At 50.8% G+C, this 27,941-nt stretch overlaps 1 protein-coding gene across 4 annotated transcripts in view; it reads right to left on the bottom strand.

Annotated features, from left to right (window-relative positions):
* Positions 1-27,941, bottom strand: part of TRAK1 (trafficking kinesin protein 1) — a 307,958-nt gene that overhangs the window by 108,939 nt on the left and 171,078 nt on the right. For 3 of the 4 annotated variants that reach the window (XM_056128952.1, XM_056128955.1, XM_056128956.1), the window contains exon 1: positions 14,946-15,231. The exons of the other annotated variant lie outside the window; for it this stretch is intronic. The gene's annotated coding sequence lies outside the window, so the exon portion shown is untranslated. Of the gene's footprint in view, positions 1-14,945; positions 15,232-27,941 lie in introns of those variants that run through there. 4 annotated transcript variants of the gene reach the window in all.

The following is a 27,941-nucleotide window of genomic DNA, read 5'->3' as shown; positions in this document are numbered from 1 at the left end:
TTGCCTTGCACGCAGCTGACCCAGATTCAAGCCCTGGCACTATATACAGTCCCCCAAACCCCACTAGGGGCGATCCCTGAGCATAGAGACCAGGAGTAAACCTTGAGCACTGCTGTGTGTGGCCCCCAAACCAAAAGCAAACAAACAGAAAGTTGTTTCCCAGGCCAGAGAGACAGCACAGGAGGTATAGCACTTGCCTTGCATGTGGCTGCTTCGACTAGACCCTGTTTCGATCCCCAGAACCACATCGGGTCCCCTGAGCACCGGATAGGGAGCTCACTCCTTCCTGGGCACAGAGTCGAAGCTAGCCCATGTGCACCACCAGGCCCCCAAACCAAAAGAAGAAAGATGGAAGGCTGTTTCTCCAATGAGAAGCAGAGGAGGAACAGGTTAAGAAGAAAAGGGGGAGGAGGACGGGGGCTGTAGGGATATGGGAGGCAGGGAGAGGGAAGGAAAAAAGGCAGTGAGAGGAGAGGAAGAGGGGCCAGGGAGGGAGAGGAAAGGAGCCAAAGAAACAAGGAAGAGGGGAAAGAAAACAAGACTCACTTCCGGGGCAGCCTCCAGAATCGGAACAGCCCCTGCTCCCAGGACGGAGACATCACAAGTCAGCACTGCAGGAGCCAGATCTCACAGGCTTCCCCAGGGGACCCATTCCCCAAAGGGACCCCACAGGCAGGTGTGTGCTCCTCCCGTATTCCAGGACAGGGGTCTGTCTAGGAAAGTTAAAGCCTCGAGTCACAAAATAGAGAGTGACCATGTTGTATATACATTTATATAATTTGCATATCTGCATCATCAATGTAGATAAACATACCTTTATAGATAAATGCATGCAGATACATATATATGGCTAGAATGTAACACTATATATGTCTGTCTGTGTGTGTGTGTGTGTGTGTGTGTGTGAAATACATATCTGTATAGAAGTCAGCAGTGGGACATGTTTCTAGAGGGGGGCTTGGTCTGCCCAAAACGCGGCTCCTCACTGTAGAATTCAAACGCAGTGAGCAAACAGGCGGTGGTGAACAAGGGCGATGGACGAGGGCCGCACGAGAAGGGCTTGAGGTGGGCTGGACTCGGGGGCGGCTTTCCGGAATGGAGCTGAGTCATAGATAAGAGAGAATCCAACTCACGGCCCCTTCTACACAGCACGGTCTCGGACGCTGAGTGTGACCGAGCACGCAGCGTTCCGACCACCGCCCTAAAGCACTCACTGCCGGGCCCAGTGCAGAGACCGGAAACACGAGTCAGCGGCCAACAGCATGGGAGAGAGTCACACCCAGATGCCTCTGCTCCAAAGACAACATGCTGGGGGCCGGGGATGTGGCTCAGCCCTTGTATGTCTGAGGCTGTGTGCCACTGGCCTCCCCCAACTCCCCACTCCCAGCTCCCCCAGGACAGGGTCCAGGACCCCAAGTAAAGGCATGGCCCCCATCATTACAACACAGAGCCAACATGCTCAGGTCCGAAGCCCCGGGAAGCCGTATCCTCTCCCCAGCGACACTGACAGAGTCCTCTGGGGCTGAAACACAGGGGCTGGGCAGTGGTGACAGGAAAAAAGCACAGGGGACCGACGCTCATTAATCACCCCTTAAAATCTGTGCATGACTGACAAGGGCTCAACAGCACACGAAAGAAGGAGAACAGGCCATGCAATTTATTAAAAGGAGGAAGGCAGGACTTGGCACTGCACTGCACAGGGGACATCTAAGACAACTGAGCTTCCCTGAAGTCACAGCAAAAAGCAAAAAGAGGAATTCCTCCTACACAAACACACACACACACACACACACACACACACACACACACACACACGCGCGCGCGCGCGTGCGCGCCAAAAACGTCATTATCTAATACCAGAAGTGGACTTAAGGGACATATATGATGTGCGACACTCAACAATTCAAGCATTTTTGAAGCCAATACTGAATGATGCAAGGTGTCCTTCACCTGCAGCCCCCCCACCCCCCCCCCCCCCCGCCCCAGCCCGAGGCCAGCCAGCACAACAGTCACACTCTTCACCACTGTCTCTTCTTGTCCCAGGATCCTCCAAAATCCCCCGCCATGGCAGGGCCTCTCACAAGGTAGCCAGCTGGTGGCTAAGGGGTGGGGTGAGGTCAGGAAGCAAACACACCCAGGAAGGCCGAGAGAGAAGGGTCCTGGGTGCATAAACGGCGAAACAGTTCTCAGAGGCAGAGTATTAGGAGAGTAAGGCAGAAGTCCAGGCTACCTGTGGACAGGGCCAGGGGCACCAGGCTCAGGGACAAGACAGAGGAGAGAAGGACTCATCAAAGGGCTGACTGAAGAGCCAGGGGCAACAACCAGCCCCGAGTCCTGGACCCCTGCCCTCCAACTGACCAAAGAATCCAGGCTTTCCTCCAGGTCAGGTACAGACAGCTGGAGCACCGATAGCAAAGAGAGGGATCACTGATGACAGACAGACAGACGAGCAGGCAGGCAAACATAACTGGAAACTGAGGGGCCCCTTCCCACATGCCCACGGCACATGCACGCTACAGACATCCACTCATTAAGTCCTCACAACGGCCCAGGGCAGGCGGGGAAGACTCACAGCTGGTACATCAAGCATAAATAATAATTACTTTATTTGGAATTGTGAAGCTAAATCCACTCACAAAAAGAAAGAAATAAAGGATGCACAAAAAAGGTCAGAGAGGTAAAAACAAAACAAAACCAAAAAAAAAAAAAAAACCCTGAAAATTCCTCTAGAAAACAGTCAAAGATGTTCAGCCATGCAGACCAGGACCCCGGGACACCTGCCTTGCTCTTTTCTACAGTTCCGCAAACTAAGAACAAAATATCTGCTTCTGCCTGGGTTGCGTGGGGTGTAGGCTCAGACACTACCACACCATCAGAATCGAACAAAAGGTACAATCTCTCTGGCAACAGCCGCAGAAGCTGAAGAGTCACTCTAGGAATTCTCACGAGCTCCGTCAGCACCTGGCTTATCCGTCAGTGTCTCCTGCAGCCCCATCCATACTTGCAAACTACTACCACCCTATAGACACATAGGGGGTGTGCAAAGGGGATGAATTAAATCAATCATGGCTTCTGCACGCCATGGACAATATGCAACCAATACAGGCCTGCTCACTACAAACTGAGCAGAGAAAGTAAGCAGAGAACCACGTGCGCCATTGTCACGTATGTCCCCTATTATTAAAAAAATAATAAGCTTAAAGAGTCAAGAAGCATGCGCGTGTGTGCACGCGCACACGCACACACACACACACACACACAGAATATTTTCAAAAACAACACAAGAAACAGTACGCCCTAGAGGAAGGACAGTATAGGGCTGGAACCTGATCTGAGTGGGAAATCTCCAGGTTCAGACAGGAAACTGCCTGCCTATTTGATGTTGGTCCCTTTTTCAGTGTTATCTCTGGGGAACTGATGGGGCTTTGGGGAATCCAACCTGGGGAGGTGGCCGAGTTTCCAGCCTTCACACTCTACAGGGACAAAACACGGCAATGTGAAACTTTTCAAGCTACAGGGAAGCAGGAAAACAATTTGGTGAAGCACAATGAACATCTGTTTTCTGAAAGAACTGGAACAGAGAGCAGAGGGAGCGTTCAAAAGGCTACATGCATGCTTTGTATCTGGGACGGCTGGGGTGGAGCTGTCTGCATGGCATGGGCCCCGAGCACTGGGTTGAGAGTCACCCCCACGCACTACAAGTGGCCCCCAAACAAAGCAGAACAAACAAAACAAAAGATAAGTAGAATAGAAAATACCCCAGTGACTTACAAGTGATAAGTAATTAGGGTGAGGGGATTGGGCGGAATTTCTCTTTGGGGGCTCTGTCAGTGTACTGGGCAGGAGGTAAAGACATTGATTTTGCTGCAGATCAGAGTCAAATCTGGGAAAACCGAACAGAGGCTAAGAGACAATCCCTAAGGCGAACTGCGTGGCGCCACACCCTGACTCCACCACTTCCAGGTTGGAGGTGAGTGCTCCAAATCTCATGTTCCCTCTACCCTCCTTCCCTTGATGGAAATCATGGTAAAAACGTACTTCTCAAAGGCCGGAGAGATAGTACAGTGGGTAGGGCACCTGCCTTGCTGGTGGCTGACCCAGGTTTGATCTCTGGCACTCAATATGGTCCTCCAAGTCTCATTGGGAGTGATCCCTGAGCACAGAGTCAGGAGTAAGCCCTGAGCACAGCCAAGTATGACCCCAAAACCAAAAACTATGAAAATGAAAGATGGACTTCCTGGAACTGACCAGTGGCACGGATGCCAGTCAGCAGATGGGCCCCAAGAACCCTTGCCAGTCTTGTGTGGTACCACCCACGCTGAACCATGGCTGCCCCCAACAAGTCCGGCAGAGAGGGAAGGGAGCATCCCATGCAATGTGAGCTAGGGTAACCACACACAGAGTTCCCAGGTGGAAAGGGCGTGGCTCGCACTGTGGGAGGCCCATTGCCATGGTTTCCTCAGGGCTCACTGGGGTCCTAGGGAGAGTTCGAGCAGCCAAGAGCCCCAGCTGCCAGGCATGTGAGCCAACCATCCCAGACACAATGCTCCAGCCCCAAACAAGCTTTGGACAGAAACAAGATACATAACCAAAAATTCACCCTTCAAAGGACAAGTCCGTATGTGTCCACAGAGCCACCGAGTCATGCAACCAACATGAATATTAGAGTGTTTTCACCACCACCCTCCTCTGAAAAAGAAAACTTCTTCTGGACACTTCCTATGTGCTGATCTGTGTCTGGATTCTTTTCCTTAAAACATGGGGGAGGGCCGGAGCGATAATACAGCGGTAGGGTGTTTGCCTTGAGCGCAGTCAGCCCGACCGAGCCAGGTTTGATTCCTCCGCCCCTCTCGGAGAGCCCGGCAAGCTACGGAGAGTATCTCACCCTCACAGCAGAGCCTGGCAAGCTACCCGTGACGTATTCGATATGCCAAACACAGTAACAGCAAGTCTCAAAAAAAAAAAATGGAGACGTTACTGGGCCCGCTCAAGTAAATCGATGAACAATAGGAGGACAGTGACAGTACAGGGTCTCTTCCACGTGGCTCCTTCCCATCTTGACTTTAGTCCCATGAAAGATCCCACGCCAGAGCCACTATGCCAAGCCTTTCCTGACTTCCAGACCCACAGTATGTGTGTGACTAGGAACGTGGCATAAGTGATTAGGGCCTGCGGGAGTCTGTCACCCAGCAGTGGATAACCAATAAGCGAGAATTCAAGTTCAGACATAAAGGGCCCTTAGGACACTATCGAGAACACAGTAAGTGCTCTCCAAGGATCATCACCATCAATACGGTCACGCAGAGAGATGTGAAATCCAGGTCATGCTGCTTTTGTCTCTGCTTTTCATTCCAGAAAGGCATTAAGTCGATTCTTTTAAAATTATGCATTTAGGGGAAAAAAATGGGTGATTTATTCATTTCAGACTAACAAAGGGGGGATTGACAAAAAAGGTTGCTATATTAAGGAACACTGCACCTGAGAACTGCTCGCTGAAATAAAAGATGACAATGACATAATCAGGCACTGGGACAACCCAGAGCTGTTTTATTGTTGTTATTTGAAAGGGGAACACCCAAAATGTGTGGGCTACTCCCAGATCTGTGCTTGGGGCTCTCTCCTGGGGGTGTTGGAGAGTTCCCACAGTGCTGGGGATCAAAGTCGGGCCTCCTGTGTGGGGTGCACGCCAGCCTTTTGAACTCTCTTCAACAGTGGCTGTTTTAAAGACTGAGACAATATGCCATGTGTCCTGATGAAACCATCACCAGTGACCGTTTCTTAAATGCAGATACATGGGGCTGGAGCGATAGTACAGTGGAGAAGGCTGTCTTGCACGCAGCCAACCCAGGTTCGATCCCTGGCATCCCATATGGTCCCCCAAACACTACCAGGAGTAATTCCTGAGTGCAAAGTCAGGAGTAACCCCTGAGCATTGTGTCGGGGGTGACCCCCCAAAAAAAGTCATAAATAAATAAATAAATAAAATGCAGATCTGGAAACACGGCTGGGTCCTATTTGTGTTTTGCCAAGAACTCCCTGTCCATCAGGACTTCCTGGGCAGATCTGAGGAAGTTGGAAGGATAAAGGCAGAATCACTCCACCTTGACCTGTTTGGGCACCATCTCACATTTTACCACTTGCACATATTATTGTTTTCATTTGAATTAAATTACTAGATGAATTCATTCAAGAAAAGCAGTGCACAATGAAGGAGGTGAACCTCCGCTGGGTCAGACAGCAGCACTGTTGGGGCTCAACCCCAGGCCCAGGGCCAGTAGGACAGGCCTGGGCTTTGCTAAGGGCATAGTAAGTCTGGGTGGCGTGTGGAAGCCCGCGAGGTACAGAAAGACCTCTTGGCCCTGAGAGAATGGGCAGTGGTTAACTATGGGTCCATCTGGTGAGCCGCTGAGTGCCTAGAGAGCTGGGGAAAGTGCCCCTGAGCATCCCTCTAATGAAGACTAGACCATGAGTCAGTGGTCCGAGGAACGCACTGCCCTACCTCTGTTGCGTGGACCTGATCCCATCAGTTGAAGATGTGAGAAGAATGAAAGGGCTGATGCTTCCCCTTCCTGAGAGAGGACACCTCTCCCCCCCTGACCACCTGGGCACGGCTATCAGCTGTTCTCTGCCTTGGACTCGCACCCAAACACTGTCTCCTCCCAACTTGCAAGCCGGCTGCTCTGTGGATGGAGCCTCCCCACTGGTTCTCCAGCACCTCCAGAGAGTTGGCTGCGGGTCCCAGGATGTGTGTGCAACATTGTGTGTGCCAACTCCTTATGGCAAACTCTTCATACATTTCTGTCTGTTCTGCACACAGATAAGTTGGTATAAAATATACAGAAACACCAAGGGCAAGCGAGACCTGCTAGTGACCCTCCCCCCCACCCCCGACCCCCGCCGCCAAAATCACTTATGGAATATTTATTTATTTATTTTGCTTTTTGGGTCACACTCGGCGATGCACAGGGGTTACTCCTGGCTCTGCGCTCAGGAATTACCCCTGGCGGTGCTCAGGGTTGCTGGGAATCGAACCAGGGTTGGCGAGCGTGCAAGGCAAATGCCCTACCCGCTGGGCTATTGCTCCAGCCTGATCACTTATGGAACATTTAAAAGACAGAAGTGTGGGACCACGGATGGGGCTCAGTGGTAGAATGCGTGCCACCAGGTATATCCCTGAAAACCTCCCGGGTGTGGCTGAGTGACCTGTGGCACTTCAAGGTCTAAGCAGCATCACATCTTCAGGCTGGAACACTGAACTATTGGCCCAGTTGCCCACAAAATCATGATGGATGGCCTCCCACCTCTCTGAGCACCATGTGGGCAGTTCCCCAAGAGAAAGTTCCCCATGGGAGCGCAAGTCCCATAGATAACTATGAGCCACCTGTGCCCAGTGGACATCTAGCCCCACCTGCAAGGCCTGGACCTATTGTCAGGACACCCAGAGCCCACTTAATGTGAGTCCCTGGAACATCCGTTCACCAGACTCCAGTGAGTGGAAAGAACAGGGTGCTGAGGGCAGAGACCTAGGGCTCACCCCCTCAGCCAGCAGTTGCTCCTACATCCTGGTTTGGTGGACCTGGACAGAGAGTGACCGCCTTGACCAAGTGACAGAGCTGATAATGTGATGCTCACTTATGTGACACATGCAAATCAGGTGACTGGAAATTTATGGTGAAAAAACCCAGCAGCCAAGGCAGGTGGGGAAACTCTCCTCTGACAATGGCCCTTCGGACATTTATAACACCATCCTCAGGCTACATGATACAGGTCGATGAGCCACAGTGTGTCTGTCCCATCATGGTCTGGGCCATAAGATTCCACGGGTTGAATACAGCTGAGTACAGCCCATGGGCCGGACATTTCCCAGTCCTGAACACCATCACGGAGCCTCTCCCTGGTGGGGGACCAATGCTCTGAAACCCCAGCAAGGCCCCTTGACTCACTCTCTAGTCTGAGCCCTCCTCAATTGTCTACCACTTGCCAGCTTCCTAAAATACAGCTTGAAGTGGCAGAGATAAGTACGGCATACATTAGATTCCTTAAAAACAAGTTTCAAATTCAGGATGAAATCTAATATATCCCCTACACCTGAAACCAACCCTGGAACCACCTGGTAACAATTTTATTGACACCTTTCACACCCTCCTACAACTGTCATCCAACCCACCCCCCACGTGATTAATATTCCACCCACCCACCAACTAATGGGGGCAATCAAAAGCAATTGGAGTCCAGCCCCCACCCTTCACCTACAGCACTTTATATCGATTTTGTTTTTGTTTGGGGGCCACACCCAGTGATGCGAGCATCCTACCTGCTGTACTATATCCCTCTGGTCCCTCCACAATATGTTTAAAGGACAGGTAATGACTTGGCTAATTATCAAATGTAGCTGTAAAAATCAGCACATAAAAGCACCCCTTCTGCCTTACAATCGCAAAAACAGATCAACTGCCAAACCAAGAATTCCACAGAGAGCACCGGAAATGAATTCTAAGTCATCGTAATGCCCAAGATTATAATTCACATTTTGTCAGGTTCAGCCTTTGCTGTTTTACTTAGTCAAGTATTACTTAGATGATACATTTTTCATGGGAAAAGACATTAACATTTTACGCTAGATCGGAATTTATCAGCAAGACCTTAAACTTAATTAACAGAAATTAACAAGACGTCCATAATATTTTATCTGGGGATTTCAGAGGATGATTAAGCTCTGATGGCTGGTGGAAAGGAACAACCAGAAAGGAACAAGTATCAAGGGCTCAGTCTTCACAATCAGGATTTCTGTTAGCAAGCTCGAAGAGGTTCTCACAGGGGCCCCAGCTATACGCTCAATTTTCTGCCGACTTCCCTGTACAGAGGCCAGAGCAGTCTCCTGGTGGACACAACCTGAACTAACGTCTGAAATAGGTGTTAAGTTGGGCAGAATGATTATGCAAGTGCAAAACCACTTTCTGTGGATGAAGGACTCTCTGTCCAACTGTGAGGGGCACCGATCCTGGGGACAACCAGGGATATACCAAGTGGTGCTAAAGGGGCCCATGCAGTGTCAGGGACTGACATGCAAGGTTTGTGCTCCAGCCAGCCTTTGGAGCTATCTCCCCAGGTCCCCCAAAGACACTTGAATCACCAACACACACACGCACACACACACACACACATGCACACACACACTCATGTATGCATGCACACACGCACGCACGCTCACATGCACACTCTCGCACATATAAGCAAGCAAATTCGCACAGTCAGCCTCTGCAACACTCCTCACATCTAAGACTCCATGTCCTACAGGAGACCTCCCAGGACAGCAGCGGAACAGGAAGTGCCCCCACCTCTCCGGAATCTCCTGCTCAGTGGCCCAGACAGTACAGGACCGACACCAGATGGGGTCACCCGGTCCGCCTCGAGTCAGCTTCGAGGAAGCAGAGGAGACAAGCCAGGACAGAACAGTTTGCTTAGCAAGCGCTCTCTCACCGGGGTGTGGATGGGACGTGCAGGGCCAGGCGCTTCTAGCAAAGAAAAGGAAAGCGGGCAGAAAAGAGGGACAAAAATGTGGTCTGACCCGGAGCTTTATCTCCAGAAAACTTCCTTGCCCAGGGGTCGGGGATGTGGCCCAGCGGTAGAGCACAGACCTTCCCCATGGGAAGCCTAGGGTTCGATCCCTGAAACTACAAATGAAACACACTAACTCCACACTCCCCCCTGCCCCCAGCTCTTGTTAACCAAAAGAGCGGGGGTGGGGGTGGGGAATGCCCTTTGTAAATCCAGACACGGGGTCAGGCGAGGACCCTGGATAAAGACACAGGATCCAGCGAGAACAGGACCTGGCCATGGAGTTATTGGCAAACTGGTGCAGAGAGGTGGTGGGTTTTGCTAGCACAGCACCCAACTCGTACCTGTGGCTTACAAAAGCATCACTTGCTTCCTCTGAGCCTGTATGACTAGCCCAGGGGTGGGCCGTCATTCAGGTCCCTCGCCCCTCTGCTCTGCCTGTCCAGGATTCCAGCTGCAACGTCCCTGCCACGAGTCTGGGGTCAACCAGCCCAGCAGCACAGAGCAGAAGGAAAACAACGTCTCTGGTGCACGACTCTCCTCTCTGACACCACGTAGAAAACAAGGAGCTGACCTGAAGGTGGGGGAAATCACTTACCGCAGGAGTTGCCCTGCCGAAGTCCTGGCAGGGGCTGGGCCCCCGAGGGCTGCCTGAACTGGAACACCCATGCCATGTGCTGCAGCGATCACCCCAAAAGCAATGCGGAGGGAAAGGAGACTGTCCAGGAGGGCCAGGGCCACTGCCGCTCCGCCCGCAAAGCCACCCGCACCCTCAGGCTCCTCGCTAACTTTGCTTGCTGGGGCAAATCCTCAGACTTGGAGCTGCCCGGGAAGCACAATGGCTTACGTCACCGCAGGCAGCCCGAGCACCCTATCGGATCATCTGGTTAAACCACTCGAAACAGAAGATGACGCACCCCAAAAATGTGATACCCTCAACTGGGGGGTAGGGGGTGAGAGCCGCGGGAGTCCAGCTTGCCTTGGCTGGGCTCCACGAGGGGCAACTTGGCTTTGCAGAAAATTCACCGAGAACAAAGCTCTGCTGTTTCTCCCTTTCCTGGCCGGTCAGAGCCGGGGGCGGAGGGAGTACGCGTTTGCAGGGCTGGACGCCAGGCCACCTCCCCGGACTGTGCTGGCAAAGCGTGTTGCTGGGGAGACTCCAGGTCACCCTCCACCCCCACCCCGCAGCATGCTGTCTTTCTGACTCTCCCTCTCAGAAGCCCGCCGAGACTTCCACCAGGACCCCATCTGTCCTGTCTGGCCACACCGCCTCCCACATGTGTGATGACCCGGTCTGTGTTCGCCTCCCAAGAGCCAACACCGAGCTGCTTCTAGGAGGTCGGGAGCTGCTTCTAGGAGGTCGATGGTGCCTCAGACACACCTCCCAGCAGAGACCCCTGTTACTACGTCTTCGAAGGCTATTGGGGCCGGAGCAATAGTACAGCAGGTAAGGTGTTTGCCTTGCATGTGGCCAACCCGTGTTCGACCCCCGCTCTGCATATGGTCCCCCTGAGTCCTCCAGAAGGGATCCTGAGCACAGAGCCAGGAGAAAATCCTGAGCACTGCTCATCCCCCATCCCCCCAAAAAATTAAAATTAAAAAGAAGAAGGCTGAGGCTTCAGCATGCCTTCTGCCATCTCCTTGTCCTAGGTTGTCACGGTTAACAACAGAGAAAGTGAAACTGCTTGAACAGGGTGCTTCCAGGATCTCAGTGAAGATGGCACCTGAGTCACAAGTTGGGCAACTGAAAAGTCCCTGGGCAATGTCGCCTCCATGAGGTCCTCCAGTTCTCCCCACCTCTCCCCACCTTGTGAAGCTGGACACCCTGCCCCCACCCCACTCGGATGTTCTTCCTGTGCTCACACTTCTCACTTCTCATTGCACTGACAAGGGTGCCCGATTTCCACTCCTTCCTCTGGACAGTGATCCTGGGGTGGTGCAGAGCACCAGGCCTGGGAGTCAGCTCATTGCTCAGGTCTTGGAGGCAAAGGGCCAGACCTTTCTGGAGGGAAAAAGGAGCTTCATTCCCTGTAAAAGTGGGCGGCAACCCGCTACTCCCCCGCCCCGCCCTGGGATGAAGCAGAAACTAGACTGCAGCTTATTCACCCAGCCAGTGCTTACTCAGCAGCATTTCTGTCCCTGAGAGGCAGGGGTCCACAGAATCCAGATCCTGGGACAGAGCAGGACTGTAAGTTCAACAGACAAGACACAGGCATGGTCATGGCTAAGTCTGGGGCTGAGAGAGAGTATGGGTGAAGGCGCTTAACTGGTACAGAGCAGACCCAGGTTTGATCCCTGCCACTGCACAGCGTCCTCCGAGCATCACCAGCAGGGATTCCCTGAGCAGAGCCAGGAGTATGCCCGAGCGCTGCTAGATGTGGTCCTAAATTTCAGTCCCCCAACCGCTGCCAAATTAAAAAAAAAAAAGGTAAAGAAAGAAAGGAACGCGCCACACACTAAGGGAAAGGCAGCTCAGACAGAGAAGGGAGCATCAAATAAAGGGTATTGGGAAGATCCACCCAGGATGGGAGATGCATGCTGAAAGTAGACTATAGACCGAACATGATTGCCACGCAATGCCTCTTTTGCAAACCACAGCACCCAAAAGGAGAGAGAGAGAATAAAAGGGAATGTGCTGCCACAGAGGCAGGGTGGGATGGGGAGGGGGGGTTGGGGGGTCTGGGAGGGATACTGGGATCATTGGTGGTGGAGAATGGGCACTGATGGAGGGATGGGTACTCGATCATTGTATATCTGAAACCCAAGCACAAAAATTTGTAAGTCTACAACTGTACCTCATGGTGTTTCACTAATAAAAATTTAAAAATAAATAAATAAGAAACGAATCGACCTTCGGGCAGCGTGAGGTAACGAAAGACCTCTGGTGGGACATCATTAGGAGACAGGCAGTGCAAGGGAAACTTGAGGGCATCTGGGGTAAAGGGAAAGGGGCGGGGGACAGCAAGAACCAAGGCTCCGAGGGAGGCAAGAGGCTCCCCTGTCCAAGGACTGACCAGGGAAAGAGTGTGTCCAGTGTGGAAGGGACATGGCGGGAGAGGGAGGTGTTGTCACGTAGACCGGCATTTCCTAAAGTGGGCAATAACTCCCCATGGGGGGTGTCCTGGAACCAAGGTGGGGTTGGAGTAGCCCCAGGTGCAGTGGGAGGTGCTTCCAATTTGTGACCTAAGTCGGGGGGGGGGGGGGGGGACTTCCACGGAGGTGCTGAGAGAGACCTTTGTTTTCTTCTGAAAAGGGAGTTGTATGTAGGCAGGGCATCTCAGACTTAGACCCTCAGAGGCCAGAGTCCAAGGATTTTGGCCAGAAGCTGAACCATCTGGTTTGATAAAGTCCCATGTGTGACTGGGCAGAGACTCGAGGGCACAGAAGTGCTGGGCGGGGAGGAGGGAGGAAGGGGGAGGACTGCAGTCACCCCACAACAAATAGGCCAGGAGCAGATGGTGAGGGACAGTACACATGGGGAGGGGCAGTCCAATTCTGGACACAGTAAAGGGAGAGGTGGCATACACCCCAGCAATCTGGGCTGAGAAGGACACTCAAAGGTCATGGTGATCCCCAGGAGTGCTGGTCAGGGGCCCCGTGCAAACACCTGGGACCAGTGAGAGACCACCATGGGCACAGCTGTACATGGAGCCCAGCCTTGGGGCCTCCTATGGCCCTGGCATGAGGTGGGTGGGGGGCGGGCAGCTAGCCAGAGCTGAGGCCCCACAGCCAAGGAGAGGCTGCGACTCCAGAGAAAGGGGAAGTTGATGACCAACGTCTTCCTCCTTCAGGGGACAAAGCCACTAAGACGCAGGCTGAGGACAGACCCCTAGGCTCAAAGCCATCAGCTGCAGGGTCCTTGGGCTCACAGAAAACTGTGCTGCCTTCAACCAGGAGAGAGCGGGTGCTGCATGTGTGGCCGGGGGCCCAGAGAGAGATCAGAGCAGGTGTCCACTCCAAACACAGCTCTAGGGGCCAGCGGGGGGACATGGTAGAGGAGAGAGAGGCTGGAGGTGTCCTGAGCTGGGGGAGCACAGCACCAAGATACTGGGTGCAGAAGTAGAGAGAGGCCAGGACTTGGGGACAGGAACTGAGCCCGCCCAGGCTACCGTTATGCCCCTCGGTACCCAGGAGACTCCTGTCATGCTTCACCGGCTCCAGACCAAGTTTTTTTGTTTTGTTGAATTGACTGGGTTTTTGGGGAGGATGGGGAAAGTGGGGGGCCAGGATGAGGGGAGGCGCATCTGTCAGTGCTCAGGGGACCATGTGGTGTGGTGCTGGGGATCAAACCCAGGCCTCCTGCATGCAAAGAAGCATCGGTTCAGCCCCCCTCAGGCTATCTCCTGTGCCTGCAAATTTCATGTTTTAAATTACTGGAAGCAAATGTGCATGTTTGCATGTTTTAAAGGGCACTGCTGCAAGCTAAAGGGTCAAAATCGAATAATACAGACAAAGTGAGAAGGGGAAGCAGTGAAGAGATGGCTCAAAATTGCTGCCACATAGCATCTGCATGCAGGAGGCCCGGATTTGATCCTCAGTACCCTGAGCATTAAACCACAGGTAGCCCCTGGGTACTGCAAGCTGTGGTCCCAAAATCCCTCAGAGAGAGTGAGACAAATACAGAGAGAGAAAGAGAGAGAGAGAGAGACAGAGACAGAGACAGAGACAGAGACGGAGACAGAGAGAGCAAGAGAGAGAGAGATAGAGTGCCAGGGCAAACTTCATCACAAAGGTAATTGGAGTCAACCAAAATTATACTCCATCCTACACCATTTCCACCCAAAACCTTCTCATTGCTGGCTCCCAGCACTGGTCTTGGTGGTCCCTGAGGAGGTTAAGGCACTTGCCTTGCATGAGACTGACCTAATTTATTCCTCACTACCGTATGTTCTCCAGAGCACAGAGCCAAGAGTAGTCTCCAAGCATTGCCAGATGTGATGCAACCCACCCCCTCCCAAACCCCTAAAAATAAAAGAGAACATACGAGAAAGAAAGTGATAAACAAGCACTCCAGCCCCAGAGGAGTGGATGCTGCTTTGTGCTGACTGGGAAGGGAGGGAGGTCCTACTCTGGGGAAGGCATGACCACCGGGCATCCATGGGAATGGACCTGGTGGCACTGGGGATGGCTCCAGGCCCACATAGGTGATGCACAGAGGCCTCCAAGACATGCCCTGTGGTGCTCAGGGAGGCATGGGGTGCCGGGCGTGTGTGCTAGGCATGTGCCTCCACCTCCCTATTAGTTCCGCAGCCCTACTCCTCCAATTCATCTCACGCATGTCAGGGAAGGAGGGTCCACGGAGAATCCTGACGGTTCCCAGAGCTCGCTGACAAAGCCCCCTGCCCTCACTTCTGCCCTGGGTCTCCAGCAAGGGATGGCATACGTACCAGTGATGGTGCAGGCATCCCGGTACCCTCTGCCGCTGGGAGCATCTTCCACAGCCTCACTGATGTAGTGCTCCTCAGGGATGCCCGGGCTGCTGGCTAGGACTGCATGGTCGCACGCCTCCCAAGGGGGCACGGAGCTGGCCGAAGTGTCGTCGTGGTGCGGAGCTGTGGCGTCCAGCTTGGCAAGTTTCACGGGGAGGTGCCCACTGCCATGGAGGGCCCCACTGCCAGAGTCGGGGGCAGTCGGGCGGGCGTTTCCGGGGAGGTCAGGCACAGCAGTGGCGGTTCCTCACAGCAAATCTACAGATGATACAGAGAGGAGCACAGTTACAGGGAGTCGCTGAACAAGGCCAACCACCACTTCAGAAGACCAGGGCCCCCGAAAGGATGCAGGCTTCGGGGGGGGTTGTTCTGCAACAGGCTTCCTGCAAGCCAGAGAAGTTTCCAGTTCCTCACTTTCAATAAGGAATGGCACTAAAGTACCAGTCCCGCCAACTGGGGATTAGGGCGTAGGCGATAGTACAGCAAGTAGGGCGTTTGCCTTGCATGCAGCCGATCAGGGCTCAATCCTCCCCGGTATCCCATATTGTCCCCCAAGCTTGCCAGGAGTAATTCCTGAGCACAGAAACAGGAGTAACGCTAGGTGTGGCCCAGAATTCTAAAAACAAAACCAAAAAACCCAATCAGGGATTGATACCAACAACAGGGAGCAAGCGGCCTGCCTGGAAGCAGCTTCAGGCAAGCAAACTTCCAGGCATCCCTGGCAAGAAGCAAGGGGCCTCCTTCGAGATGGGATGAAAACCACAGACCTAAGACCAAAACCACATGCAGGTTCAGGAAAATCAGCCCATTCAGAGGCTCTGGAGGGCCACGGAGCATAGACAATCTGGGTAGGTCCCGGCCTGGCGGGCTGGGCCCTCTAGGGGCCACTGCTCTAGCACCCTCAGCAGGGAATCAACATCCCAGCTAAAATCTGGCTGTGACTTAGAGATAGGTTACTGCAAGGGCAGGGACAAGGCATGATGGGGCCTGCTTAGGACACACTCTGCTGAGTCACAGGAAACTGCCAGGATTTCTCTGCACATTTCAGGAGAGCTGCTGCCTTAGGGCTTAACTTCAATTCTGCCAGATCCACCTCCACACATAACACATACGTGCAGGCACACACATGCGTGCGCATGCGCACACACACTCACACACCTAGTTAAGGCAGACACACATCTACGTGCATGCATACACACACACACACACACACATAAACCCTTAGTGAAGGGAAACAAGTACTTATACATGCACACACACATAAACACACACACACACCTCGGTAAGGTAGATACGCACATGTGTACACACATATACATACACACATATACACACACCTAGTTAAGGCAGACACACATGTGTACACGCATGCACACACACACACACTTACACCCCTGGGAGAAATACAAAACATGATCTTAATGAACAAGACAGGAAGTCTAAGAGATTTTTTTGTCAGCGCTCAGTGCCCAGGATGGGACCCAGGGTTCCTGCATATAGTACTTTCAGCCCTCTAAGTCATTTTCTGGCCTCAGCCCTCCAGTGTTCTTTAGCATGATAGTTGCCCAAGTGTGGCCTATACGATACTATATGTAGGAACCATGGGTCCCATCCCTGGCAATGAGTGCTGAGAAAAGGTCTCTCAGACTTCCTGTCTTGTTCATTAAGATCATGTTTTGTGTTTCTTCCAGGTGTGTGTGTGTGTGTGTGTGTGTGTGTGTGTGTGTATGCCTGGGGTTCCCTTGGCTCATTTTTTTTTTTTGGTGTTTTCCGGTCACACCAGGCTCTGCACTCAGGAATTATTCTTGGTAAGACCTGGGGGACCATATGGGATGCAGGGGATCGAACCTGGGTCAGCAGCGTGTAAGGCGTGTAAGGCAAGTGTCCTACCCGCTGGGCTATTGCTCTAGCCCCCAGCCCTGAGGTCATCTTAAAGGCCCTACATGGTCAACACTAGTTGTTTTTATTTTTCAGTGAAACAAAATAGTTGTTAGTGAACGAAACTTGCTTAGAAAGACGTGAAAGAAGAGGAGAAGAAGAAATACGTGTTCCAGAACACGAACCTCTCCAGAGTGGAAAAGAGCAAGCAAAGATACAGAGCGACCAGGAGGTGAGATAAGTTTTCTTTTTTTTTTTTTTCTTTTTTATTAGTGAAACACCATGAGGTACAGTTGTAGATTTACAAATTTTTGTGCTTGGATCTCGGTCATACCACGAAGACAAAGTTGGCAAAACCCTCCATGACATTGAGGCTAATGGTATGTTCAAAGATGACACGCCACTGGCTGAGCAAGTGAAAACAGAGATAGATAAATGGGACTATCTTAAACTAAGAAGCTTCTGTACCTCCAAAGAAGCAGTGACCAAAATACAAAGACAGCCTACAGAATGGGAAAGAATATTCGCCGAATACACATCTGACAAGGGATTGATATCAAGGATATACAAAATACTGGTTGAACTCCACGAGATACGTTTTCAAGGGAGGACTCAGGTCTGTCAACACAGGCTTCCAAGAAAGTTTCACTTTCACTCTCTGTGAGGAATCAGGAGTCTCCCAGAGACTGCAGGGAGTGGGATGGTAGCCACCACCCTCCTTACTCTAAGACTTATTTCTTTTTTTTTTTTAGTTTGTTTTTCTCTATTTTTATTTATTTATTTTTAAATTTTTAATTAGTGAAACACCATGAGGTACAGTTGTAGACTTACAAATTTTTGTGCCTGGGTTTTAGTTATACAATGATCGAACACCCATCCCTCCACCAGTCCCATTCTGAGCATGAACTTCTGCATTCCTGACATTTAAATTTTGGTTTGGATTTCGAATACAATATAGATCAATCAAATCCATATGCTCAAAAATATAACTGTAGGGCAGCTTCCCCCGTGGTGCTCAGGGCCTCCTGGGGTCACACCTGGCAAGACCAGGTGGTACAGGGCTGACATTAACTGCCCAGACCAAAAAAGGCTGGGTTCACACTCATCAACAGTGCTTGGGACCCTGCAGTGCTAGAGCTCCAATTCAGGGCCCAGTGTGTGCATGCAAGCACATGTGCCAACCTTCTGAGTTATCTCCCTGTCTCCTCCTTCATCAACTTATTTTATTTACTGATTGATTGGGAGCCACACCCAGGAGTTCTCGGGGGTTATTCCTGGCTCTATCTTCCACTCTGGAATTACTCCTGATGGCCTCAGAGGGCCATATGGGATGCTAAGGACTAAACCCAGTCAACCGTGTGCCCAGCACTGTACTATCACTATCACTACCCCACTGTACTATCACTCTGGCCCCTCCTCATTCATATTTGTTTGTTTGTTTTGTTTGAGTCACACTCGGCAATGCTCCGGGGCTACTCCTGGCTCTGCTCTCAGGAATTACTCCTGGCAGTGCTCGGGGGACCATATGGGATGCTGGGAATCAAACCCAGGTTGGCTATATGTAAGGCAAATGCCCTACCCGCTGTGCTATGGCTGTAGCCCCGACCCTCCTCATTCATTTTAAAGGCATTCTTGAACCAAAAAAAGTTTGAGAACTATTCTAGAATATCATGCATCATAGCTTGTTAGAAAGTAATACCAAGAGAGTGTGAACAGACATTTTAGTCAACATGGAACAATCAGTTCTGCATGAAAAGTATAGGCTTAAGCCTGACAATTTCCCACAATGGGATTTTACTTGCCGAATTATACCAAGGGCTCCACTGTAAATAAACTCAGTCTGCCTGACTGAGTTTAGAGGAAAAAAAAAAACGTAAAAATGGAGGCAAGGGAGTGCCTATAAATCCTTGGCGAAAAGTAAAAGATACCAGAGGGAAAAAAGCAGGCTCCTAACAGATGGAAACTGACTGGTAAAAGTCATAAGAAAAAGCTAAGCATTCCCCAAGCAGACCCTCACAACCATTCCTGGCAGCAGAGGCATGAGGAGGCTAGCTGGAGGGTGGGGTGGGTCGAAGAACTCCAGGAGTAAATTAACTGAACTACTATAGGTGAAAAAAGCAGAAAGACATCAATAGCACAAAGACTCCATGCTATTCAGGAGCTCAGGGATGCTGACCCTCTGGGCTCCCATTATTGATCTGATCCAAGAAAAAAAAAATCAAAGGGTGGGCATGAGGATAGAGTCAATAGGGGCGTACAGGCCTCCCAAGCTCTCAAAGATAAGAAACGCATGAGAAAGGGAAAAAAAGACAATGCAACAAATGAGTGAAATGTCTATTAGCATAGGGCTCCAACTTCAAGCAAAGAGCCCCAAAGAAAAATTAGCAAAGGTCCTAAAGATTCTACCTGACAAGAGAATTATAAACATACATCGTAAGAAACCTTAATAGTGATCAAAGAAACCACTTATCAGACCGCCAATGGTTGAAGTATGGTAATGATGCTGTATTTGGCAGGGTTTTCAGGGCAGAGTTTTATGCATGAGGGAAAGAGTGGGAATACATTCAGAAATAAATGTGGAAAGACAGCCTGGCACAATGCATGTGTTCTCTGGCCCCAACGGGGACCAAGGATGTTTATCGCAGTGAAATGCTGAGAAGGGCCTGAGGTCCAAAGGCCAAGTGCCTTGTGAGGCAGCAAATGGAGTCTAGGACGCGGCTGGGAAAAAGGAAGTTTCAGAGCAGGCACTGAACTATTAATGCGCAGAGTTCCTAGACAGAGACCACAGGCAATGGAAAGGACTTAAAAACTCAATCCTCACCCAAGCTGTCTCTGACCCGTACTGAGATGAGTTCTGTAGGGTCCTCTTCAAGAACTTGGGATGTTTCCTCCCTTTGCAAATTACTACTTTAAAGGGAAAAAAAAAGTTTTCTTTCCAAATAATTGTCTTTAAAACAGAAAGATTTTTTTTTAAAGAGGACTTTCAATTGTTAGTTATGTAACGCTCTCCTTTATGTCTATAAAACGAAGGTGATGGCCTAGAACCTTATCACGAGCCCTGTATTGCCAATGTTCCTTCCTTCTAGTACCTTACTCCACTTAATGTCAACTTGTTATACTTTTAATCCAAAAACCTACTGCCATAGCGTAAACAGTTAAAGCAAGTAGACCTGGAGATAAGTTCAGGGGTAGAACATCTGCTCCATGTGAGCAAGGTGCTGAGATTGATCCCTCACCAGATGCATAAACACACACACACACACACACACACACACACACACACGCATGCACATGCACATGCACACGCACACACACCATGTGGTCCCTGGCTCTTATTTAAAAAAAAAAAAAGGCAAGGGGCTGGAGCAATAGCACAGCGGGTAGGGCATTTGTTTGCCTTGCATGCGGCCTACCCGGGTTCGATTTTCAGCATCCCATATGGTCCCTTGAGCACCGCCAGGAGTAATTCCTGAGTGCATGAACCAGGAGTAACCCCTGAGCATCGCTGGGTGTGATGCTCAGAGGTTACTCCCCACCCAAGAAAGCAAAAAAAGCAATAAATAAATAAATAAAAATAAAAGGCAAGTATAAGCACTTTCTGGAAGAAAAATTTCATTTTCTTAAGAAAAACAACAGTGTTTTGTTATGTCTTTGGATTCTAGAGCCCTGCCTGTTACTTAGAATTATGCTTGGTTAAGTGCTCAGGGGAGCAAATGCAGTGCTGGGGATGGAACCAGGGTTGACCATATATAAGCTAAACAGCTTAACTCATGGATTATCACTCCACCTCCTGAAAAAACAAATTTTGGAGACAGCTGCAAATGCATCAAAGGGGAACACAGGAACAGTTTTTGAAGTCCAAAGTACATTATATTTGCAGCAACTTACAGATTTGGCAGGGTGGAGTAACCTGGCAGAACTCAGGAATCATTCCTAGCAGGGTTCGAGAGATGATAAATAGGAGTGGGGAGATCAGACTATGGGGTGAGCTGCATGCAAGACAAGAACCCTGCTCTGTCTCTCCAGTCTTGCTTTTTTTTTCTTTTTTAAACTGGAATTAAAACACACAACATAAAACGTAGCATGCCAAAACAAGACAGAAAAAAAAAAAAACCAACAAAAAACAAACAAAAACAGAACTTAGCATCTCAGCCATTTCTAATTGCTCTAAGTCAGAGCTCAGCAGCGTTCAGTTCATTCCCAGAGTGGTGCAACCAAGCTCTAGAATTCTTTGCTTACAAAACCGGAACTCAGTACCCCAGAAGCAGCCACTTCCATTTACCCATTCTGTCTGTCCCTGGCACCCACCCACCACTACTTTCTGGCACTATGAGCTTGTTACTCCAAGTACCTCATCTTTATTCCATCTTTATTTCATTTGGTTTAATGCCTTCAAGGTTCATCAGAAATCTCATTCATTTGTAAAACCAAAAAATAATTTATTGTAAATAGAGGCCCCCTGAAATGAAAAGACAAATATTTTGTCACCCCCAAATCTAGTGGGATAAAGCCAGAGGGGCAGCTAAAATGTGGGAGCATCTGCCTTAAACTTACAGAGTCCTCATCCTTGGCACCACATGCTCCATTTGACCCCAAGCACAGCCGAGAGGAATCCCACCATAAAAAAAAAAAAAATCAAGTGAGAAACTACCTAAATTTCTATAAAGAGAAAAAGAGGGGGAAAAAGACAGCACATCCACATTGCTGGACTGTAGGTAATGAGAAAGCACATGAGGGCATTTCCCTCTGTGCCAGGTACAGATAAAGTTCTCAAAACCATCATCATCACTGGCCTTATCACTTCCGGAGTCACCAAATCAAGCACCTTTCTTGGTTTACCGTAATATTCACAGGCGAGCATTTCCAAACCTTCCCTACCCCGTACTGTGAAATTTTTTTCCAGAGATACCTCATTGCAAGACATTTATTTCTGGGAGTATACTTTTGGGAGAGTCTCTTTCATTTTAACACAACAGCCCACAACCTCTGGCCTAGGTTCCATCTCTCTTATAAGTTGTTAGTGCCCGGGAAGCAACAGTGGGTCCTGACAACCTAGTACTAGAGAACTTGTCCTCCCATTATTCATCAATTTGCTCGAGCGGGCCCAGTAATTTCTCCATTGTGAGACTTCTGTTACTGTGTTTGGCATATCGAATACATCACGAGGGCTTGCCAGGCTTTGCCGTGCAGGCTAGATACTCTCGGTAGCTTGCCTAGCTCTCCAAGAGGGGTGGAGGAATTGAACCCGGCTCGGCTGGGCAGCCATGTGCAAGGCAAACGTCCTACTGCTGTGCTATCACTCCAGCCCTTGACACCCTAGGTTCTAAGTAAATAGCTGCGGAACAGAGTGATGAATATAAGCTTCCACTTGATGCATGTAAATAAGGAATCTCCTGCAGCCACGAAACTGGGGTTCTGTGATCTACACAGACACCGAAGGGTCAAACCCAACCAGGACATACTGCTAACAGCACAGACTCAATTCACCAGGACACCCTCCAAAGCACTCCCAAATACTCCCAGGGACAAGATAGTGGAGTGTCCATTATGACAACATTAGTTGGGAATTAACACTCTGGATAGGAACTGAGTGCTGAAAGCAGGTAAAGGGATATTCATGATAACCTTTCAGCATCTGTAATGCAAACCATATGCCTAAAATGATGAGGGAGAAAGAGAGAGAGAGAGAGAGAAGAGGAGAGGTGCCTGCCATAGAGGCAGGCGGGGGTGAGGGACCTGGAGGGGTAAGAGAGAAACCGGGGACACTGGTGCTGGGAAAGTACACTGGTCGAAGGATGGGTGTCGGAACATTGTATGACTGAAACCCAGTTGTGAACAGCCTTGTAAAATAAATAAAATTTTAAAAATTTAAAAAAAAATTATTCCTAGGGATTCAAACCACACCCCATGGGCTCTCCAGGATAGCACCAATCCACAACTTCCATCCTTTCCAATGCAAACCAATTCACAACCACTGCTTCTTCAGGATCAAGCGGATCGAGGTGATCCATGTCTAACAACTCAGGAATTCGTAAGCTCCATATGCAGGCCGCTTGACAGCTGGTTTGCAAAGGTCTTGACCCTAACTCTAGTTTGAAGAGACAGGTCCCCTGGGGAGGTCCGGGGATGATGGGGGAGGGGGCTGAGAGGACACCCCTTCCCCAGAGTGCATTCTAGGAAAGGCATCTTAATGATTTAAAATTCAATTTTCCTCAATTCAATTCAAGTTCACACTGCTACCTCATGAGCTACTGATAATTCAAGATCTCTATGATTTCAAGCATCGGGGAGAGAAAACAGGCAGGGTTCCCATCAGATTCAAGACGGGAGTCAGCCACTACAGGGACATGGATGGCAAGTACCCAATCACCTTTAAACATCCTTTAGGGAGAAGTAGATAACAGGGTTCCCAAAGGTGGTGCCTCTTCTGTGAGGGCTGACACCTCCACCTCTCGGACAAGCAAGGGAATAGAGGATCCTACGTGAATAAAACATGCAACACAGTGCTAAGCACACAACCAACCCTCTATGGGGCAAGCAGGGACTCAGCCTCCAGCTCCCCACCCCTGCCTGTGACCAGCCTCAAGTCTAAACAGCCAAGTTTTCCTTCTTCTGAAACATCTGATATATTTGGGGACTGGAATCCATTGTGCCAACAACTCTGAGACAGCTCAGCAACTCTGAACAAACAGGTCTCGGTACAAAGTTTGCAAAAAAAAGGAACAAGCTGTTCACGGGGTGCTGGGTCCTACTGCCACCATAACAAACCACCACAAAGGCCGAGCGAGCTCTGGCACCCACTCAGGGACTCACATTCTGATGGTTCTCAGGCTCTGACCTGGGGCAGGTTCTGTCTGGTGCTCAGGGTGTGGAGGGGAGCAGGGGCTGGAGGTGTGGACGAGGGGGACACTCATGCGCAAGCTTTTCAGATTGTTGGTGGCATTTGCTACTCATGATGACAGGACCAAGACTCCCCCCTCCCACACACACACACCTTAAGGATTGGAGGGGGGTACCTGTGTCACTCACCCTTTTTTTAAAAAATTTTTATAAGCCTTGCCCTACTTCTTACACATAGGCCCCGAGGTAAAGTGCAGGCAACAACACACCCATTCTCCGCCCCCCTGGGAACATCTCCATCTTCCCCTGGGGCCATCTTTCTAGCTTCCTCTTCAGTCCTTTTCTATTTTTAGCTGCCTAGAGACTTACACTCAGATTATCCTGGATAACCTCCCACTCAAAATGTCATGTGACCAACAGCCTTCACTCCTAGCAGTCCCACCCGAAGTGGCCTCAGATCAGGAAGCCATGGACCAAAAAACACCTGGTGATCTGCTCACTGCTCAGTCACCACCTGTGACCCACCACAGCTCTGGCTCAGGTGCCCAGGTGCCTACAGGAAGTGGGGGCCCCACCTAGTTGCCAAGTGGCTGAAAGGATAGTCACTGCATAGAAGTAGAGAGTCTGCCCGCCTTGGATGACAGGCCTGAGACTGACTCCACAGACTGAGACTTGTCATCGGGATTGGAGGTATTCAGCAGTGGAGGAAGCACCAAGGGCTTCCAACACTCTAGGTGAACCCCAGAACTAATCGATCACATGAGAAGGCTGGGAAGAGCGGGAAGAGCCCTTGCAACAGGGAGCACTCCAGGGCCTTGTCACACATGAGGCTGACCAGTTCATGACGCTCTCTCCAGCACTGGGGTGGGTCTCCCTACTCTCCAGCCAGGGCCATTCACTCCTGTTGCCATCTTACAGCTCCTTCTCAGAGCAAACCATCTTCCTGTTTAGAAGGTGATACAAATAACACGTGATGGCCAAATGCAAGTGTCGGGGGCCAGCAGGTAGTAGAACGGATAGGGTTTGATTCCTGGAATCAATGTGGTACCATGGGAATTACCAGTTATGTCCTATGAAGGCCCCCAGAACTCCCACGGTGGCCCAAGTAATCCCCAGCACCACAGAGCCTGAGCAGCATTACATCCTTGGGCCCTTGCATTGAACCACCAGCCCAGCTGGCCAATCCTCACTGGTGGAGACTCTGGGTCTCCTGAGTACTGCTTGGGAGACCCCCACCAAAAACCAAAAGTGGGGACAGGGAGATGGATCAAAGCAAGGCTCTGTATGGGGGAGCCTGAAGCACCACCACCACCACAATCTCCCAAAAATAATAAAAAGCCAACAGATCCAGCATTCCTGAAGTGTGAAAATAGAGCTACAGAGCTGACACTAAACTTTGTAATTCATAAGCAAGACCTTCTTCAAGGCTCACAGCCTCCAAAGTTGTATGAGTATGTGCTTTTCCAGAAAACAGGCTCTGAGAGAGGACGTGCCCAGGATCTGACCCAAGATTTTATGTCGATTGTTCTAAGATGGTACCAAAGAGGTAGTTGTGTTAATGTTCTGAGAATACCGGGCTCTTAAAGTTGCTCAGAGTCCAGGTGAGCATCAGATATTCCATGTCATCCTTGACCAGGTCCCACTCTCTGACATCTGTCCACTGTCCCTCAGAAAAGTCCTTTCTCCCTAAAGAGGTGGAGGAACCCCAAGATGAGACCCCAGTGAGTCTGCTCAAGCCCCAGGAATAGGTAGGCCTCAGCTAGCCCAATGCTGGCGCCTAAGCCCTGGATACTGCTGGTGAACAGCTGATGGATGACCAACCCTGCAGGCCAGCCCTCCCCTCTGCTCCAACTTATCACTCTCCTACCTCATCTGACCTCCATTCTCGCATGCCCATCCATCCAGGCCAGCTCCTTAAATAACTGGACAAGTGGCAAAGGAGTGGAAAATATCATGTAAAGGCTGAACAGCTGGCAGATGAGGATGTGATGAGTTGCAGTTTTATAGGGAGGATGCCAGGTGGGAGAAAGATCAGGGTCACTCAAGCGGCCACTGGCCCTGTAGGACGGGATGGCTCACGGCAGGCTTTCACACTACCCCGCACCACACACACACACACACACACACACACACACACACACACGCGCGCGCAGAGTGCATTCCGTGGCTGGCCATGGGGCAGCTTGGTGGAACCATTCTGCTCCTGGGGCACGATGCAGTGGTTTGCTCAAAGTCCTGTCTCAGAGAAAGACTGGAAATCCATTGGAAGAGCAGATTTCAGCAACAGCGGCCAGAAAGTCTGAGCTTCGTGGGGCAGTCAGAGGTGGGGGAGGAACAGGAAGATGCACCGGGGACCCTAGTCAGGGCCTTCGTGATGCCCAACAGAGTCCCTCGAAGTCTCAAGCAACGGATTCACCCAGGTCTGGGGTATATGCAGTCACTGCCACAGCTTCTACTGAATGACAGAGGTGTGGACCAGGGGTCTGCGCTGTGGCAGTCACCCCATCTTTCCTCCTTGGCCCGCTGTCTCCTCTCATGCAGACACAACCATGCACATCCATACACATGTGAAACAGATGCATAAAACACGTGCAATCTTTATCCCCACCCCACCCCCGCGCTTTTCATTTGGTGCCAAAGATTGAAGCTAGTCTCTAATGCATACTGAGCAAATGCTCTGTCTCTGGGTATATTCCTGGCCTACAAACATCCTTCTTAGGCTAATTCCTTTTCTCTGGCTGTGAGAAATGTGATCCCACGTCCTACACAACTCCCCTATACACACACCAATATTTCAGATAAAGATAGATATGGAATCAAGGTAAAAGGTAAAAGGCCCTCCCGTTGATCGTCGATTTGCTCGAGCGGGCCCAGTAACGTCTCCATTGGAGACTTTGTTGTTACTGTGTCTGGCATATCGAATACTCTCGGTAGCTTGCCGGGCTCTCTGAGAGGGGCGGAGGAATCGAACTCGGGTCGGCCATGTTGGCCGCTTGTAAGGCGAACGCCCTACCCGCTGTGCTATCTCTCCAGCCTATGGAATCAAGAATCAAGGGAAAAACCTACAAAATTCAACTAGAGACAAGTGACACCAGCGGACTCTAGTCCCATAACTCCGCTTCCTCCAGCCTGAGAACAGCAGCATGCCCTCGACCCCTCTTCCCGTGACCCAAAGCATGTACTGGCTCCCAGGAAGTGCTTGGGAAAGGGGACCAAATGCATTTACCAAGCGGGTCTCATGAATGAAAAGCACTGTCATGTGACCAAATTCCCCAGCTTCCCAAAATAATTCTGCTGCAGCGAGGGGAACACAAATGCCCAGCCTGCTGCCTCCACGCAGCCCATCCCTGCCTCCCCAAGGAGGAAGAAAAGAGGATAAAAAGAGAGCACGGCTGCTTACATAACAGACCCCTCTCTAGCTGGCGGCAGCAGATTCACCAGCGGCCAGAAATAGCTCCCTCTCCCGCAGAAGGAGCCGACAACGACGACGACCGGGCAGGGAACTGCAGGGTCTGGGGCAGGGAACTGCAGGGCCCGGCGTTCACCTCGCCTCTCCCCTTTCGCCTGCGATGGAACCTTCCAGCAGAGGGCAAGTTGTGTGAGACCAGCTGGCCCAGGCCCAGAGCAGACAGGTGTCCCTGGAGAGACCCTCAAACTTGGGCCAGACATTCCAGGCTTGGCTGTCAGAGAAGAGAAAGAAAAGACGAGGCTCTGAGGTTCCAGGATCAGCTCAGGACAAAGAGCAGCCCAGGGCCTGGCCCAGCTTCTCGCTTCCCGCTCCCCCCTGCCGGGGGGCTGTGACAGGCCAGAGGGAGGGAGACCCAAAGGGAAGCACCAGACTGTTCCCTGCCCCACTTTGAGAATCTGAGCCTATAACCAAACTCTTTTTGCACTCTCAGGACTCTAAGAGGAATTCTGGAGGCTGGCCATAGGCCCCGGAGGCTAGTGGGAGTGGTGACCTCATCCCAGATTCCTGTCGGAGAACTAGGGGGACTAAGAAGTGGGGGGGGGGGGGGGGGCTGGAACTCCTGAGACTCTCGGCTGGAATCTCAGCTGTGGTTTGGAAAAGGAGACGGTTCCCTGCAAAGAATCAGGAACGCTGCACCCCACCTGCACATGTCCTCACATTGGGGCCTCTGGGGGCAAGAAGTGGGGAGCTAGAGAGTTGCTGAGACCCACGAGGAAGGCTGCGCTGGCCCCGACTCAGCGACGGAGCCCACCTAGCCAAGGCAGACG

This window comes from Sorex fumeus, unplaced genomic scaffold (assembly GCF_029834395.1).
Source record: "Sorex fumeus unplaced genomic scaffold, SorFum_2.1 ptg000072l, whole genome shotgun sequence".
Classification (NCBI taxonomy): domain Eukaryota; kingdom Metazoa; phylum Chordata; class Mammalia; order Eulipotyphla; family Soricidae; genus Sorex; species Sorex fumeus.
Note: the sequence above shows the minus strand (reverse complement) of the source record. Positions and strands in the feature narration are given on the sequence as shown.